Raw genomic sequence first — 19,598 nt, forward strand, 5'->3', positions numbered from 1 at the left:
GCTTTCCTGCCCAATGGATGGAGTGGGAGGTGGAGGTAGGGTCTCAAGACTGAAGCTAATATTAAAGATTCCATTAGAAGGGACAGTTACCTAACTGCACCAAAGTTTTCTGCCCATGTCCTGAGTATGTCTTAAGATGTTTTTAAGTGTTTACAGTCACTGTTGATAAAGGCATGGTGGTGGTGTGCCAAGCCGTTCTCCCTCTTCAACTTCTACACCATGTTCTGGGCTTCAGGGGTGTCAGCTGAGTGACTCCAGATGGAATGTGAGGTAGCCTGTCCCTTATAACCTTGTTTTCAGAAGCTCTGAGAATTGCCATCCTTCTGGAGATCACAGCACAGAGTCATCTGCAGGACATGAGGCCCTGTATCCCAAAGACCCCAGAGGAGTGTTATTTCAGGCTGGAACAGTAAAAGCTCCCTTTTTCTTCTCCTCATAGCATTTAGGCAGAGAGGACCTTGTTACCTTTCCATCACAGAAACCCTAAAGGGAGGGCAGACTCCTCATCAAGTTCTGAGACTTTCATTCACTCAATGAAAAATTAGGGGGTGGGGGTGGGAAGTGGGGTTCCTGGGATCCACCCCTACCTGGGTCATTTCCCACCTTATTTCCCAGCTAACAGAAGTGTTCTGGATGCCATTGGCTGTTCTACGGTGAAGGTATCCTCTTCTTGATGCCTTAGTTTGGACGCTTTTATGGTCTTAGAATTGTAAATTTGTACCTGAATAAATCCCTGTATAAAAGCCAATAACTTTCTGGTGTTTTGCATAACAGCAGCATTAGCAAACCGGAACATAGTGTAACTGGAGAAGCTAAGATTTAGGGAATGTTATGGCAACTGAATCATTATATAGATATTCTTTTTTACTTTCTGGTATATTAGAGTAGACAGAACTCTCTGAACTGTAATCCAGCTGCCTTTATCTCTGATAATGATTGTATAGCCTTTATCTTGTACCCTTGTGACTGTAATACTCTGTTACTTGTACCGTCTTCATCCATTTTTTTTTTTTTTAACTTTAGTGTCTTATAATCACAAAGGCAACCCCCTAATGCTAGTGGAGGAACTTGAATCAGTTCAGAACTAACCTTTGACTTGTTCTTGTAATGATTAGCTTGGTTCTAGCATAGCTCCACTCCTTTACATCTGTAAATTGTTTCTGCTTATACTTGTTACTGAGATGGTAACAACTCCATCTCCCCTTGTTTGAATCCATAAAAACCTTGAACTCCTTAGATTTGGGGAGACATATTTTTAGGCCAGTAGGTTGTCTGATCCCCTGCCTCAGGCCTAGCAATAAACTTTCTCTCTTTGAAACCCTGGAGTCATGGATTGGCTGTTACGTGCATCGGGCAGAGAACCTACCACTTTTGTTCAGTATCAGTAGAAACAGTTACCTGAATCAACAGGATCAGAACTCTGAGGCCAGGTTGTTTCTGTTGGTACTCCACTCCTCTCTTCCTCAGGATCCTGTTCTTCCCTGGTTCCTCGTCTCCTCATGCTTACATAGACTTCTTCCCAAACAAGTGCTTTCATCTACCATCTAGCTCCTTTTTCCTTCTTACCTATTTTCTTACTCCTGTTTAGTAGCAGCCTGGGCCCCACTAAATGCCCTGGTGGGTAGTGGGCACAGGCAAAATGTTCCAGATTGAGAACCATTGTTCTAACCAGTATTTCCAGCCTTGACCCTTACTCATTTTTCTAGACAAGTAATTTGCGTTGTCTGCATGTTACCATATAAATGTCCCTCCAACATTTTTAAATCAACAGGTTCAAAGCTGAACACATGATATTAATGCCACTCTGTGGCCTGGTTAGAAACTGGGCATCCACAAACCAGAGGGAACTGGAAAATGTACTTGATTTGTCCTGAACAGTGTGTAAGGGAGATTAGAAGTAGGTGCTTACATTTAAAAAATTGGAAGATTCCATGTGGAAATCCAGATTCCTGCTTTTTTGCCTTTTTTTTTTCCTTCCTTTCAATAAAACTTTGCAGCACTGGGCTTTCATTTCCATGGAGTGGGCACAGGATGAAGGGCCTCTATCACTCTGAAATAGGAACTACAGTCTCCCACAATCTGTACTTCTTGTTTTGCTGCCACAGCTCACTCCTCCACTTAAGGTGGCCTGCAAGCATTTGATTTAACACTCTCTAAAACACAATTCTGATCAAACTTGTGGTAGAGGGCAGCCTTAGGGCAGCCTGCTGCCTTTTTCTGGAACACACAAAGATATTCTGTGTTCAGGACCAGATGTAGTGGCCTGGTGGGCTAAAATGCAGTCCACTAGTAGATAAGGGGACTGCCTGCTGGTGCATTCTTTCCCCTGTTTTCCTGAGCCTATGTAAACATTCCTTAGAGACAGTCTGACTCTGGTAGGCATATTTTATGACAGTCAGCTCACACTCTGGTGGTATATCTGTTCCTGGTGGGAGGGAGCAAGGTTCCTTCACTATGACACACAAATACAAAAGAGGGGTACTGTGCATAGAACACATCTCTGCATAGGCCACGATTGAGACCTGTTGGGTAGGAAAACCAAGGCCCACTACTCACTGTTATTCTCTACGTGAGTCAATCATCTTCCCATCAGAGTCTGTGTGTGTTGTGCTTTTGCTGGTGACCTAGACACCTGTATTGGAGTGAGTTGACATCTCTTTAGGTATCTCTCTTTCTGAAAAAAACTGCAATCTCTCATTGACTAAGAAGTGTTGACATTGCTTGGCACCAAGTCTACGGCCCCCCAAGGGCAGTGCTGGCCTCATTTAAATGAAGGGTTTCCAGCTCCAAGATCCCCTCTGTGCATCTTTGCCTTCCTCTTAATTGTAACCTTAAATTGTCCAAGTCTTACTCATCACTCAAAGGGAGAAATGGAAGATTAAGTACAACTTGCAGAATGCCAGCTCTGTACCAAAGATCATCTAGATAATTTACAGATGAGAATCCTATTTAAGATTATCAACATCTTTCGAAAAACGTATTTTCCTAATTTTGCAAATGAGATGATTGGAGTTTGGAAAAGTTGAGGGTTTACCAGTTCACAGAGATGAGTAACTCTGTGAACTAAGAGATGGACTTTTTTGCCTTCAAAGGTATTCTCAAAGAGGAACTATGCCAGTTTCAACAGAAGTTGCTTTTTTATTCTACTGTTTTTTTTTTTTTTTTAATCTTGCAGCAGTGCTAGAAACCCAGGATGAATTTCTAAGGACACCTGAATTTATCAGGAAAACTCTTCTCCCCTCATTTTCCATCCGTTCATCCTCACCCCGCTCCTCCCCCTTCCCCTTCTGCGACCCCAATCCTCCCGCCTAGACCCGGCCCCTCCTCCGGCTAATTTTGGGGCCCATCAGCAATCTTCTTCCGACCGGAACCTCTCCATGACTCCCTTCGACTCCCTCCCCTCTCTCCCTTTCGCCTGCCCCTTTCCCGAGCCTTTCTGAATCCAACCCGGTCACCTGCTCTTCCTGCAACTGCCCCTGCCGGGCTCTTCCCAGATCCTAAATTCAGTTTAGTCGCTGGAGAAATCCTGGGTACACCACGAAAAGGGGAGCGAAAAGAGCACGGAACTTTGATCATTTGATTTGTTTTAATGGGGGGACAGAGGGAGGGAAGGACCAAACAAGAGCGTCCCAAAAATGACCGCGTCCGCAGGAAATCCCCGCGCAGCTTCGGGAGGGCCCTGGGGAAACCGGAAACGGGAGGAGAGTCCGCGGGTACAGCCGGCTCGGCCCCCTGCAGCCGCATCGGTCCGTGGGACGTACGAAGGGGTCGCGAGGACGAGAAGCAGCCAGAGCGAAGTCAGTTTGGTGCAGATAAAATTTTCCCAAAGAAAATGCTGCTGGTGGCGCGTGACCCAGCGCAAGCCTGGGGTGCAGCCAGCTCCTTGCAGCCAGCTGTGCGACACCCACGGGGCGCAAGAAACCTGAAAGATGCCAGGAGTTGAATTCTTGAAGGTGGGGGTGCTCAAATTGTGTCCCTGGACCAGTTTCAGCGTCACCTGAGAATCTGTTAGAAATGCAAATTCCCAGGACCGATCCCAAACCTAGTTAAACTGTGGCAGTGGAGCCTGCCGATCTGTTTTGAGACGCCCTCCAGCTGATGCGATGGAAGATTTCTAGTCCCTGGGGAGCTTTGTGGGCTGGGCAGAGCAGGGCCAAAATCCCACCAATCAATTTCCGCTCCCTCCCCATTCCCTTGTTTCTGGGTGTCATTTCCACGTCATTTCAGAAGTTACTGAGCTTTGCAAGCACAGCTCAAACCACACCTCGGCAAAACCGCAGCCTCTGAAAACGACGTCACTTTTCTGTGTGTTAAAGAACTGTGCATATCGCTGTTATAGCAATCGTTTTACAGACTCATCTGTTTATGAGAGGAAAGTTGAAACTAGACAAGTAAAAGGAAAAAAAATTACAAGTGCCTGCAATCTCGCCATCCAGAGATAAACTCGGTTAACATATCCATGTATTTTCTTCCTGTAGTTTTTCACACAGGTATAGTTAAGTTAGAGATAGGTGTATGTATATGTGTCTGTAAACTTTTTTTTTTTTTTACACAGAAAACAGAATCATATTGTACATACGATTCTGTGGGCTTTTTTTTTTTTCTCTCATATCATGAAAAATTTTTGTATGGTTAAAAATTCTGCTGCTATTATATAGTATCTCACTGTATGGATGTATTATTATTTATTTATGGTGAACATTTGAGTTATTTCTAAATTTCCAGTGTTATAAATGCTTTTGTCATTATGGCCCATGCTGTCTATATTAATGTTTAAGCTAAGCATGATTGCAGTATTTCCTTGGTGGACGCTTCTAGACTTGTAATTGCTAGACCCACAGCTAAAGATTGACCCCTGAAAGCTTGTTATTCTTTAACACAAACAGTGTGTTCATTCTCCAAATCCTTACTAATACTGGCAAAATAGCAAATAAAAATATCTTTCAAATATCATCTCATTGTTTTAATTTGGATTTCTTTGATGACTTTTGAAGTTAATTTTTTCAAAAGTGATTTTTCAGTTTGCCTTTCTTAATAAATTGTCTATTCATGTCCTTAGCCCATTTTTCTTGGGAGTGGAGGTTGTCTTTAAATATGTTCTTTATAGTTTAAGGATAAGTAACTCTGCCACAAAGAACTTGAATATGTTTTTTCAGTCTTTTCACATTTTCTTATGCCTTTCTTTTTGTTTGAACATGGTGTTTTATTTATTTACTTATTTATGGATTTTTTTTGCATATGAAAGTAGGATTATTTATGCCTACCAGGGCTTCCCTGATTCCAAAAGTTGTAAAATTGGCCTCTCTTTAATCTAGTATTTCTATGGTCTCATTTTTTATATTTAAATGTATTATGCCTTTGGGATGTATCTAGGTATATAATCTAAGAAAGAACACTGAATTTTTTTCCAATATTTTCATCTCCACACTTACTGAATGAGTGTTCCTGTTCTTATCAAGTCTAGCCCTCCTTTGGGCACTGGATTCTGTCCTTCTAGCCTTTTCAGGAACATTGCTCCTCCAGTTTTTCTTTCAATGTTTACATTCTCATTCTCTGTCTGTATCTACCTACCTCTCTCCTGCAACATTCCCATGATGTTCTATTCTCTCTATCCTGAGTTTCTAAAACAACAACCTTCCCCTGACCCCTTTCACTTTCTATTACCTCATTCTTTTGTTCCCCTTTACATCAACAATTTCTCAAAAAAGTTGTCTATACTCAGTGTCTATACTCATTGTCTCCACTTCCTCACTTCCCATTTACTATTCAACCCAACTTGAGCCAAGCAAGATTGCATCCCAGACATTCCAGGGAGACTGCTTTTGTCAACGCCACCAACAGTGTCTGGGGTAACAAATCTATTGGTCCCTTTTGATCTTTCAGCTGCAATCTTCCCAGACACCACCCACTCCCTGTTTATGGAAATACTCACCTTCCTTGGTCACTATCACTATCCTAGTGTCCTAAATAACTGGCTCTAGACTCTAGCCCATTCCAATCTGACACATTCCTGCTAGGTTAAACACAGTTATTAGCATGTTGGTCTCCTGCTAAGTACTGCCATTAACCCAAAACTATGTATCTAATCTTATCTTTCTTATATACAGTCTAACACCTAATAAACAATAGCCTATGATTTCTCACTACTGTGCCTTTACTGTAGCTGTGCTCTCCATCTTGAATTCCCTCTCTTATCTTTGCAAATCAAAGGCCACCAATATACCAATATGCCAAGTGCTGGAGGAATATTGATGAAGAAACCAGAGCTGGCAGCTGACCCTCAAGCTTACTGTCTAGCTGGAGAGATAGACTTAAACAGCCAATCATATATTCGTGTGTGTGTGATCATGTAGTATAATTCTATATGTTTACGTCTTGGCTTGCCGCAGCTGCTATGACAAGTACCACACAATGGGTTGGCTTAAACAACAAGAATTTATTTGTTCATGGTCCCAAATCACGGTGTTGGTAAAGTCATGGTTTCTCTCAGAGCCTGTAGTGTTCTAGTGATGGCTTGCCCCAGTCCTGGAGATTCCTTGGCTTGCATCTCTTTCTCTGTTACATGGCGATGTCCTTGGTCTTCTGTGACTTTCTCTGCCTTCTGGCTTCTCTGTCTTCTGGTTTCTTCTGACTGACTGCTTCAGAATTTCCTCTCTTTACAAAGCCTCCAGTAGCATCCACTCATTTAATTTGGTCACACCTTACCTACTAGTAACATCTTTGAAACGTCCATTTACTAATGGGTTCACAGCCACAATAGGAACAGGGATTAATATTAAGAGCATGTCTTTCATTGGGGTATATGATTCAATCTACCACATTTACATATTTACATATTTTTAACTTATATATTTATATATGTGTATATACGTTGATCTATGAAGGAAAAGTTAAGGATTATAGGAGAATGGAGAAGGGAAGTCAGGGAGCAGATTTGGCCAGGGAGGATGGGATGGGCATAGACTGGCAGTAGTCCATGCAAAGTAACATCACATGGGAAGGCCCAAGGCATTGAAGAGAGCTTGACTTATTCAAAAAACTAAAAGAAGATGGCCAGAGTGACTGAAAGTTATGAGAAAAGAAGATGATGAGGCTCAAGCAGAAGCCGAGACTAGAGAGGTGGTGAGAGAAACCTCATAGAATGTGATCAGGACTTAAATCCAAGGGCCATAGAAAGCTGTTAGAGGGTTTCTGACCATAGGAAAATGCAGTATTTCTCTCAAGATTTTTTATTAAGTACTATAGGATATTGCAGTCTTACCGGGCATGGCTAGTACCTGGCTGAAACCACATGCAACTCATCATATGATTCTACAACATCCATATTCAATGAGAGGAATCCAGTGATCATGCACTTGTATATTGCAGCAATGTCAAATTGCCTTAAAAGACTCTAATTGAATTTTCTCAATTGTCGTTCTTATTTTGTGGTAGAAAAATAATAGTTTGTGGTTCAGCGCTTATCCACAGACCCCAGTTTGAATTTCAGTGGTGTAATATACTTACCTTGGTCTTCTCATATATTCAGCCAAACCTAATCTAACTGATACACCTACAATAATTAGTTTGATTTAACCTACCCATATTTACAGAGTGCTTTTACATGCCAGGCACAATTCTAGCCTAAACCCTTCATAATCTGGTATCAGTCTCCCTTGTCAGCTTCATGTTTCCTTACTCCCTTGTTCTAACTCTAGCAACACAAACTCCTTAACCTTTCATTACAGGGCCCTTCAGATATTGCTGCTGCTTCCTCATGTCTTTCATGTCTTTCAGAGACAGAATGTGCTGGGCTAGTCACTGGCATCAAACTGTTATTCTCAGGATAAAACTAGTCATCCATTTCCCAGATGCTTGACATAGTGGCCTCTTGGGTGGTAAAGCAGTGACAAGATGACTCCAGATACTCTTCTTATTTCCCCATCTCAGGAAATCTCTCTACAATTCACTCCATGGCTCAGGCCAAAATATTTGAAATCATCCCTCATGTCTCTTTTTTTCTTGTACAATCCAAGTCCAATCCATTAGCAAATTATTTCCATTCTGCCTTCAAAATATACCCTGAAACTGACCTCCTCTTATCCCCCACCTTTACTCCATTATTCCCAGTCACTTTCCTTTCTTTGGTGTAATAATTGTAATAAACTCCTACCTGGTATCCCTGCTTCTACTCTTGCCCTTCTATAACAGCACTGTTCAATGGAAACATGATGTGAGCTACCTATGAAAGTTAAAGTTTTCTAGTGGCCACCTTAAAAAAAAAAAGTAAAAAGAAAGATGAAATTTATTTAAACAATATTTTGATTTAACCCAGTTTGTCCACAAATGATCATTTCAACACATAATCAATATATGAAAAGTATTAATGAGATTGTTTTGGTTTGGTAAATCTGCTTGAATGCAACATACCAGAAATGGGTTGGGTTTTACAATGGGAATTTATTAATTTAAAATTTATAGTTGTTAGACCATGAAAATGTTCAACTCAAGGCATCAACCAGACAATACCTGAACTCTATCACATGGGAAGGCACCTGGCTGGTGTCTGCTGGTCCTTCACCCCCAGGTTTCATTGCTTTCAGATTCTGGTTCCAGTGACCTCCCCTCTGAGCTTCTCTGGGTCCTCTTCTAGCTTCTTTGGGGCTTTTCTCTATAAGCTTCTCATACACACACACACACACACACACACACACATGTTAATTTTATTTCTGTAAAGAGACTTATTTAATTTTAACATGTATTAATTTTGTGTGTGTTTTCTCAATTCCATTTTATTCAGATATATTCATATACCCTACAGTCATCCACAGTGTACAATCAATTGTTCACAGTACCATCATATAGTTGTGCATTGATCACCAAAATCAATTTTTGAACATTTTCATTCCTCCAAAAAATAAAAATAAGAATAAAAACAAAGTAAAGAAGAACACCCGAAACATCCCATTCCCCCATCCCCCTATTATTCATTTAATTTTTGTTCCCATTTTCCTACTTATCTGTCCATACACTGGATACAGGGAGTGTGAGCCACAAGGTTTTCACAGTCACACCATGCAAGCTACATAGTTATACAGTCATTTTCAAAAAATCAAGGCTACTGGGTTGCAGTTCGACAGTTTTAGCTATTTCCTTCTAGCTATTCCAATACACTAAAAACCAACAAGGGATATCTTTATAACATAAGAATAAACTCCAGAATGACTGCTTGACTCCATTTAAAATCTCTCAGCCACTGAAACTTTATTTTGTTTCATTTCTGTTCCCCCTTTTGGTCAAGAAGACTTTCTCAATCCCAGGATGCTGGGTCCAGACTCATCCCCTTATGAGCTTCTCTTAATTTCACCTCTTTTAAAGGACTCCAGTAAGGGGATTAAGATACACCCTGGGGCTGGCCTTTCCTGAAATAACGTAATCAAAATGTCCCACCTACAATGGGTCTGCACCCACAGGAATGGATTAAAAGAATGTTATCCCTTCTGGGGTACATACAGCCTCCAAACTACCATAGAGATATTTTACATTCTCTTTTGTGCATGTACTGAGTCTTCAAAATGTGGTTGTGTATTTACACTTGGAATGCATCTCAATTTGGATTATTCACATTTCAAGTTCTCTATCACCACTTACGGCTGGCAGCTCCCATCTTGGATGGTGCAGCCCACAGATACCGTTCTCCACAGCAGCAGCCAAAATGATTCTATTAAAATGTAAGTCAGATCATGTCACTCCAGGGTTCCAAATCTTCCTGTGGCTTTCCGCCTCAGAGTAAAAGCCAAATTCCCAACATGAGTTAGGGTGTCCTAACACATTCTGCTTTCACTCCCCCTGTTAGTTCTCTGGTCTGAGTCCTGCTAGTCTCACCTCATTCTCTCTGCTCCAGCCACACTGGCTTCCCTGATGTTTCTCAAACAGGCAGGTTCCCACCTCAGGGCCTTCACACTTCTAGTTCTTTCCGCTGGAGAAGCTCTTCTCAGAATGCACTTGCATGGCTGCTCCCTCCTCTCCTTTAGGTTGTTCTCTTGTCACTTGCTCAGAGAGATCTTTCCTATTTAAAATAGCAACCTCTTCCCTCAGTCTGCATTCTTTTACTTTGTTTCATTCTTCTTTATAGAAATTATCACTACCTGGCATTATATTATATAAGTATTAATTTCTTTTCTGTCTCCTCCAATAAAATATAAATTCCATACAAACTTTGACCCATAGATACATCCACAGCCTGGCTCAGTGCATTACACACAGTAGGCATGCAATAAAAATTTGCCTAAATAAGAGATGATGGGAGATATGAGCCTGGGTGCCAGTGTTCTGGGAGCCAAATAGGGGAAGGAGGAGGCTGCGAGACTTTCACTTTAAGTATTTCAGAGCCCTGTTTTCAGTTTTGCAGTGCAAAACTGATGCCTGAGGTCTCTGAGTCAGGAGTCCCACTGGTTCAATATCATCAAAAAAAAACAAAAAACAAAACAAAACAAAACAAAAAAACCCTCACCAAACAAAACACAACAACAACAACAACAAAACACCCCTTGGTGTTCTGCTGAGTTTGGACTTAGACAGTCACTTGGCAGTTCAGATAGGGAGGAGATCTGGATGTCAAATATTCCTTACACAACTCAGCAACAAAAAACAAACAACCCAATTAAAAAATGGGCAAAAGACTTGAATACAAATTTCTCCAAAGATATGCAAATGGCCACTAAGCACATGAAAAGATGCTCAACATCATTAGCCTTTAGGGAAATCCAGATCAAACCATGATGAGCTAGCATTTTACACCCACTAGAATGGCTAGTATTTTTTTTAAAAGGGGGGAAATATTGCTGGAGAGGATGTGGAGAAATAGGAACACTCATTCACTGGTGGGAATGTAAAATGGTGCAGCTGCTGTGGAAAACAGTTTGCCAGGTCCTCAGAAAGTTAAGTATAGAATTACCATGTATGTCAGTTTGGATATATTATGTCCTACAAAAAGCCAAGTTCTTTAATGCAATCTTGTGGGGGCAGATTTATTAGTCTTTTGATTAGAGTGGAATCTTTCCACTGAGTGTTCCCATGGAGATGTAACTCACCCAACTGTGGGTGATACCTTTGATTGGATTATTTCCATGGAGGTGTGGCCCTGCAGTATTTAAGAGAGAAGCTAAGATCCAACATTGAGATGCTTGTTGATGCTTAGACATGCTTGGAGATGCAGACAAAAGAACATTTGGAGATACTAAGCTAAGAGAAACCCAGAGACATTTTGGAGAATGCCATTTTGAAATGCAACCCAGTAGCAGAGGAAGAGCAGATGCCAGCCACTTGCCTTCCCTATGACAGAGGTGTTCCAGATGCCATCCACCATTCTTCAGTGAAGGTATCCTCTTGTTGATGCCTTAGTTTAGACACTTTTATGGCTGGAGAACTGCAAATTTGTAGGCAAATAAACCCCCTTTATAAAAACTAATCCATTCTGATATTTTATATAACAGCAGCATTAGCAAACTGTACTAAGCTGTATCAGTTAGGGTTCTCTAGGGAAATAGAACCAAAGGGATATATCTGTAAATATGAGATTTTATAAAAGTGTGTGGATGCATGAGTCCAAATTCCATAGGGCAGGTGGTGAGCTGGTAACTCCAATGAAGGTCTTTGATGAACTTCCCAGGAGAGGCTTGCTGGCTGAAGAAGAAATGAAAGTTCTCTCTTTTCTCCCTTAAAAGCCTTCAACTGATTGGATTAAATCCATCTGATTGAATTATCTCATTGTGAAAGACACGCCCTTTGTTGATGTAATCAGCCACAGATGCAATCAGTGTCCTTGCTGTAACAGTTAGGCCAGTGCTTGCGCACTGTTAGCTGGCCAAGCTGACACACGAAACTAACCATCACACCAGGTGACCAAGCAATCCCAATTTTAGGTATATTCCCAAAATAATTGAAAGCAGGAACTTGAGCAGGTATTTTCACACTGATGTTCATTGTGGCATTATTCACAATGCCAAAAAATGGAAGCAACCCAAGTGTCTATCAACCAATGAATGAATAAACAACATGTGGTATAAACAAACAATGGAATATTATTCAGCCATAAAAGGAATGAAATTCTGATACATGTGACACATGGACAAATCTTGGTGATATCATGTTAATTGAAATAAGCCAGACACAAAGGGACAGATGTACAATTGCACTGATATGAAAAAATTAGAATAAGCCAAATCATAGCCATAAACTAGACTATGGTTTACCAGGGGCTGGGGTGGGGGTAAGGAATAGGGAGTTAATGCTTAACTGGTACCAAGGGTCTTTGGGATGATGGAGGAGTTTTGGTAATGGATGGTGGCGATGTTAGCACAATTAACACCACTGAATCACCTACTAGAATGTAGCTAAAAGGGGAAATTTCAGGTTGTATACATATTTCCAAAATAAAACTAAAAAAAAAAAAAAAAACAACCCAAAGACAGTACAACACGGTGAACCCTAATGTAAACTATCAAGTACGGTTCATAGTACAATTTTGATAATATTCTTTCATCTATTGTAACGAAATTACCACTCTAATGCAAACTGTTAATAATAGGGAAAACTGTGTGTGTGTGGGGGGGGGGGGTGTCTATGGGAACTCTGTATTTTCTGCATAATTTTTTTGTAAACCTACAACTGCTCTAATTTAAAACAACAACCAAACTCCTTACTTAGGTTTCTAATGAATCCTCTTGTTTTTAGTCCCATTCATATTCCTGATCTCAGAGGTACCTAAATCTTTCTACTTTTCAGTGATGGGGAATTCGTTTGTTTCTTATTGGTTTTTCCCTCTGTAGGTGCAGGATTCAGCTTTCTCTGGTATGACAAGGCAATGAGCATTCATCCACTTGCTCTCTAGTTTCAAATATTCTGTTCACTTTTCTCATGGGTCGTTGTCTCTTCTGCCATTCTTGTTGTCTTTGAGGGTTTACGCCATCTTTGTCCATGCTCTTACTGTCATTTGCATGGGGTTTGGAGAAGGAGCAGAGATTGATACACTTTCAGTCACCATGCTTTATCATAAACTGATTTCTTTAAATAAAATAACAATAATAGATGTAATAGTAGAGAAGTAAACTCTTTGTGCTGGGAACCATGCTAAACCCTATGCATGTGTTATCTCTTTTCATTTTCAAATTCATCTTGCTATCAAGGAGTTCACATTAATTAGCCGAAAAGCCATGCCTTGGAGTTCTAGTGCATTTACAACCAATATGAATCACATGTGAAAGTGTAAATATTCAGAAGTCTCTGGTCTCCTTGACAATTCTTTTTCTTTTCTTTTTTTCAGTTCAAATGGCAAAATGGTTCAGCTGGAAAGGGTTTGAGTCCAATGTAATGGCTACTTTTATAAATTGTTAACCTGAAGCTCTTATAGTGGCCTTAGAAATACCAGGGGAGAAATTTAGTATCTTCCACTGGAATCTGTCTGCTGTATTCTTCACTATCTATGAGGAAAGCAACAGTCTGCTCTTGTCCACTTTTGTACAACTTGAATTTTTATAAGTCCTCTTGTATCTCATTTCTGATGTGTGTATATACCTGTGTGTTTTAAGGGGGCATGAGTTAGAATCAGTCTGCAAGGCAGTCAAAGGCATTGTAAAGCCGTTTAAACTCTCTAAGTCTCAATTTTCTCATTTGTAAAGTGGTGATAATTAACTGCTATTTCATAGGATGATATTTAGATTAAATGGAGAAAAATAAAAATTTGATAACTGAACCCCTCAGAACAGTACCTGGCATATAATCAAGGCTAAACCAGTGTTTATTATTATTATGTATCCTAATATGATAATAATTATATCAAAGACATTTCATACCTGAGAACATTGCTCCCTACCAGGTGACATGTCCATATCCTCTTACAGATTGTCTATTCTGTGGTTATCACATTAAAATTAAAAAAAAAAAAAAAAAAAAAAGATAAAACGTATTCAGTAACTCTCTGCCCCTGGGGGTTATCTGAATTTGCTATACACTTTTAAGATACAAGTGAAGTGGCTTTTCCTCCAAGAGACTATTTCTAGTTCCATTCTTTGGTAAAATTGGCCATTTCCTCCTTTGGTCTCTGTTCTACCCTATCCTGAGAGACAAATTGTTACAGTACATTTTTTCCCACATCTTTCCCCCTTTCCTGTAAACTGTAGGCACAATGAGGGTAGTTATCTTTATTTCCTCTGCTTAATAATTGTTTGGGGGAGTGAATGAATCCACTAAGGTGAGTTTCTTGGCTATTTGACTCTTTCTCTTTATAAATGGTACTGACCGTAAAGTACAGGTTAGGAGACGTAGTGGCTGGCTGTCCTACTTGATGGCCCTGGGTTCTTACATCAGTCTCACCTTCTCAATAGTGCCATCATCAGTTGTGGGTAATAACCATTTCTGTGTACATGAATGAGTTTTGAAATCTGCTGTTATACAAGGTCAACCTAAAGTTACTTCAGGCCGCCTGGACAGCAGTTCTTTCCTGACAGTTTTAACTTGGAGTGCCCTCTAGTGTCTTTTGTTACAAACAGCACCCGGAAATGTAAATGTATTTGGCTGGGCAGGGAAGGGTTGAGAACAAGGCAAGGTCTGTTTATCCTTTGGCAGCCTTGGAAACTTTAAAGGTAAAAAGTAACCTCTTTGTTCATTTGTTTCCCTAAAGCTCTTTAAAAGTATCAGTTAACAATTGGTACAACCTGCCCTTTAATACAATCTGCTTTTTGGGCTCTTATTGAGGGGGGTGTGTTTAAGGATGTGTAGATTACAATTAGGTTGCTGGATTGGTTTTAGGCACATTGTAAATCACAAATCCCTTAAATCTCTTGATCCTTATTAGCATATAGGGTTTAATAAATTTATTATTACTATTATTGTTATCCTCATCATCATCACGATTGTCATTACTGATAAACTTTAACCAGGAATGTCATCATTTTGCTGTCTCTCAAGCAAGAGCCAATTTCAGAGTCAACTTTTTTTTTTTTAAAGTGGAACTAACCTATAATTTATAAAAAAAATATTTAGCAATAGAGACATGCACAACACTTACGTTAGAAAAACGAAAGTAATTCTCATAGACCCAAATTACAGAATAATTTCGAATAGTGTGAACTTTGGCAGGCCATTCCTAATGTTATGAATATGCAACACCCTTCTAGACTCGGGTTTTTCCTTTCAATGCTTTCTATGTTCCTCAGCTCTCACCCACAGTGGGAAAAACCTATTTAGGTACCGCTTAGGAAAAGTGTTAACATTTTTGCACAAGAGTGTTTTCTTCTACTTTTCTCCTTCCTGTGATTCTTTTTAATTTTAAAATGAAAGAACTAGTTTAATATTCTAAAATTTGCCTCTGTAGGACCCTATTTCTAACCCCTATCCCGAGGTAAAATTGGCTCTCTCCTCCTTCTCATGTGCACTCTGACTTTTTATCACAGCCACTATCATCTTCCTCTTTTCCATATCCCCATCCGAACACCTCCACCGTAAGGTAGAGTCTGTCTCATTAACTTTCTTATCTCTGGAATACAGCACTGTGTTGCGCCTATGGAAGGTGCTGATTAATTCTTTTCTGAATGAATGAGTCAGCCAGTATCATTTTTCGAGACCACTCGAATTACCTTTCTTACAGTACACTCTTGTATGTAAGAGTCAAAGCCACATATTTGTGCCCTCGCATATTCTTGCCTGCCGGTGGATTTACTGCAATCTCATGATATTCCGGTGTCTCGGGACCTTCTATCGAATGGGGATAATAATTTATGTCCACCAAAGGAGATGAAAAACTGTTAAGGAATATAATGTATAGCTAGAGTTTAATAATTACATAGAGTCCAGGAGAAATTGGAACATACTGTCTTCCAGAATAGGCTTTGGTTGATTCCCATCGCCATCTAGTGTCCATCGGCACAAACAGCAGGACGTCTTGTAAATGCCTTCGGTTCCTGGGGAAAGTGTGAAGTCCACGCAGCTAGTATTTTTGGTAACTATTGCTTTCCATCTCTCACTGCAGCCTGGGAAACTTTAGGGGAGGAAACACCTTCCATCCGAAACTCATTAAATATATTAGTAAGCAGTTAATAGTTGGGGATGTAGTTTAGTTTTCTGTACTGTATGGATGCAAAAGGCACTTGTCTTTTTCAAATTGGTTCAATTGGTATTTCAATACATTTATTTATGACATACACTTGTGTGTGCGTGTGTGTGTGTGTGTGTGTATTTAGGTACATGAATTATAATTATGGGCAGCCAGGCTGACATAGGCAAAATCTGAATTTTCAATCTCCGTTTCCTTATTGGCAAATTGACCATAATGATGGTTGTAGGACAGTGGTGAAGATGGAATAAAAATAATGTCTATGATACCTGGTGCAGAGGAAGACAATGTCTTTATTATTGTTATTGTCATTGACACTCTTAAACCAACAGTTGCAGAACTGTTTGTGGTTACAGGAATTTATGTACACTTTTTTAAAAATAGTTTTTATTAAACAAATAATGTATATAATTTTGCACTTACTGTATACCACACACTGTTCCAAGCACTATATAAATAATAATTCTTTAATCCTCATACCCATGAAACAGGTACTATTATTACCGCCACTTTACAAATTAGAAAACTGAACTGCAGAGAAGTTAGTTAACTTGGCCAAGGTTACAGAGCTGTTCTGCAGGAAAGTTGATTTCAGACCTGGTGTTATGGCTTCAGAGCATGGCCTCTGTAATATTCCTGTATGATTATATAAAATTAAGAGGAAAATCTTAAGTGCTACCGTTAACCATGAAAAGTAAAAGAATTATACTGAAATAATGGAAACATGCTACAAACCTTAGGTAAACTAAAAAATGATAATTTGGTCCCAATCCGAAGTTTTGTTTAACTTAGGCAGGTTGAGGTGAGTTCAGTTGCAAAAAGTTCAGGGTAACGTGTAATCCTGGTTCTGCCACTTACTCCCCGGGCGACTATGGGGAGATTTGGGGGAGTACCATGGTACTGGCCACAGTCAGTTCTCCCCTGCCAGCCACACCTGCCTGTCATCGCAAGTCTGCACACACGTGGGGTGCAGGAGGCTGGAGATTGCATGTCCCGACCTTGTGGTTTCCTAAGCTTGAGTGGTGGACACAGAGGGGGCTCTCAGAACTGTGAGGTGGGGGGTAGATTCTGAGTGACAGTGATGGTCCTGTATCACTTGCTCCCTTGACATCTCCCAGTGCACACTAACAAATGCAGGTGTGCACGTGCGCACACACACACACACCTCTGCCTTCTCCAAAGGTCCGTCTCTTTTTCTTTAGGCATATGTCTCCCTGAGACCTGGCAGAGGGGACAGGGGAAGCACACATAATTGGATGGAGTGCACTAGCTTGTTGGACTTGGTATACTCCCACACATACCCCTCTAACTTAGGAAGAGCTCCAGCTTTCTCAGGGTCACCCACAAAACAAGAGTGTCCATAGTACAATGGCAAATGGGAACAAACCTCTAGTGAGAGGCCTTTGTGTGCTCAGCCCCATGCCAGGACTTGGATGCACATTACCTAATTTCATCCTCATTATGCACTGAGAGGGAGGCGTTATCCTTGTTTTTTACAGAGGAGGAAATGGAGGTTGGGAGAGGCTGAACAACTTGCCTGGTGTTGAGTGGAGAAATTGGAATTGCAAACAAGCTTTTCTCCAAAGCTGCTGTCTTTCCCCAGCTGGACCAGTTCAGCTGTGCTCTCCACCAGCAGGTCTCCTCACAAATTTCAGATTAGCCTGGAATTGCCCAGGGTTTATTTACTTATTTTGAAGTCTTCTCTCCAAGTTGCAGAAGTACATTTTAAATAGTTTTTATTTAGAATACATTAAGAGTTACAGAAAAATTGAAAGAATAATACTGAGCATTTCCATATCCCCAGCACCATATCCCTGTTAAACATCTTCAATTTGCATGGTACATTTGTTACAGTGAATGGACCAATACTGATGCATTATTATTAACTAGAGTCCACAGTTTGGTCATATTTTCTTAGTTTTTATCTTAATAACCTTTTTATTAGGATCTCACGTCACATTTAGTCATTATATCTTGGTAGGCTTTCTGGGCTGTGACAGTTTCTCAGACCATTCTTGTTTTCATGATTTTGGCAGTCTTGAGGAGTGCTGGCCAAATATTTTGTAGACTGTCCCTCAATAGGGATTTTAAAAAACTTTTTGTAGTAGTAACATATATACAACTCAAAATTTCCCATTTTAATCACTTTTGAGTGTACGATCTGATAGTATTAATTACACTCACAATGGTGCACTACCATCACTGATATCCACTACCCCATCTTTTTTATCACCTCAAATTGAAACTGCACCCACTAAGCAATAACTCCCTTTTTTCCCCACAGCTGTTGGTAACCATGTGTCACTATGAAATTTACTTCTTCTAAGTATTGCATATAAGTGAGATCACATACTATTTGTCTTTTTGTGTCTGGCTTCTTTTACTCAACATGATGTTTTCAAGGCTCATCCACGTTGTAGCATGCATCAGAATTTCATTCCTTTTTACAGCTGAATAATACTCCATTGTGTGTACATACTACATTTTGTTTATCCATTCATCTGTCGATGGACACATGGGTTACTTCCACCTTTTGGCTACTGTGAAAAAAGTTGCTATAAACATTGGTGCACAAATATCTGTTTGAGCCCCTGCTTTTAACTCTTCTGGGTACATACCAACAAGTGGGATTGCCGGGTCATGTGGTAATCCTATTTTCAACTTCTGAGAAGCTGCCAAACTGATTTTCACTGTGGCTGTACCATTTCACAATGCCACCAGTCATGTATAAGTGTTCCTATTCCTCCACAACCTCTGCAATATGTAATATTTTCTGATTTTTAAATAATAGCCATCCAGTGGGTGTGAAATGGTATGCTGCCAGGATTTTGAGTGGGCTGGGGAATAGGGAACTTCTGAGTTGACCTTCCACTTTTTTTCTGATATCACTAAGCCTGAGTGCCCTGCTCCCATGCACAGAGACCTCCCAAGAACATAGGTTCATGAGTTAATATTTCCTGGAGATAAGGTGTGGTAAAGTCAGGGGTGAAGCTGTGTCATGGTGTGGTCATCACGGTCTACCTTATTATTTTTGTCACCACTCAGTCAGCAAAGATTATTTGGCAGGGAGGGGGGTAGTGGTAAACAACTAAATTTAAAAATTTATATTTCAATAGAAGATTGAAATTATAATTATCTGCTTTTCTTCCTGTTTGAAGATACAAAACATTTTCTTTTGATGTAATTGAGCCTCCCTTTCCTTAAGAAGACTTTATATAGGTGATGATGATGATGATGATGATGGTCTCTTGAAACCTGCTGTTTCCTAGAGTAATTGATTTTACTTTGGGCACTAGCTGAAGGCCTAGAATAGGGCAATAGAATGGAGGATTCTTGGTCAGGAAATCAATATGATTCACTTCTATTCAAGCCAAGGACATTTAAAGTCTCCCATTGTGCACAAGCACTGTGCCTGGCTGCAAGTCATCTGCTTCATTCCAGCTTTCTACCCTCAGCTTGTCATTATTGGATCCACATTGGCATGTGTTCTGGTTTAGTAATGCTGCCC

At 40.2% G+C, this 19,598-nt stretch overlaps 1 protein-coding gene and 1 long non-coding RNA gene across 2 annotated transcripts in view; both read right to left on the bottom strand.

The window, feature by feature from the left end:
- Positions 1-19,598, bottom strand: part of LOC119539111 — an 83,185-nt gene that overhangs the window by 29,055 nt on the left and 34,532 nt on the right. The gene's annotated exons all lie outside the window — the stretch shown is intronic.
- On the bottom strand, positions 240-3,526 carry LOC119539116. The gene is made up of 3 exons (XR_005217792.1): positions 3,456-3,526; positions 2,557-2,632; positions 240-364 (listed from the first exon to the last, which is right to left on the bottom strand). It is a non-coding gene; the product is annotated as an uncharacterized LOC119539116 (long non-coding RNA).

The sequence above is a fragment of the Choloepus didactylus genome, chromosome 7 (genome assembly GCF_015220235.1).
Source record: "Choloepus didactylus isolate mChoDid1 chromosome 7, mChoDid1.pri, whole genome shotgun sequence".
NCBI lineage: Eukaryota > Metazoa > Chordata > Mammalia > Pilosa > Megalonychidae > Choloepus > Choloepus didactylus.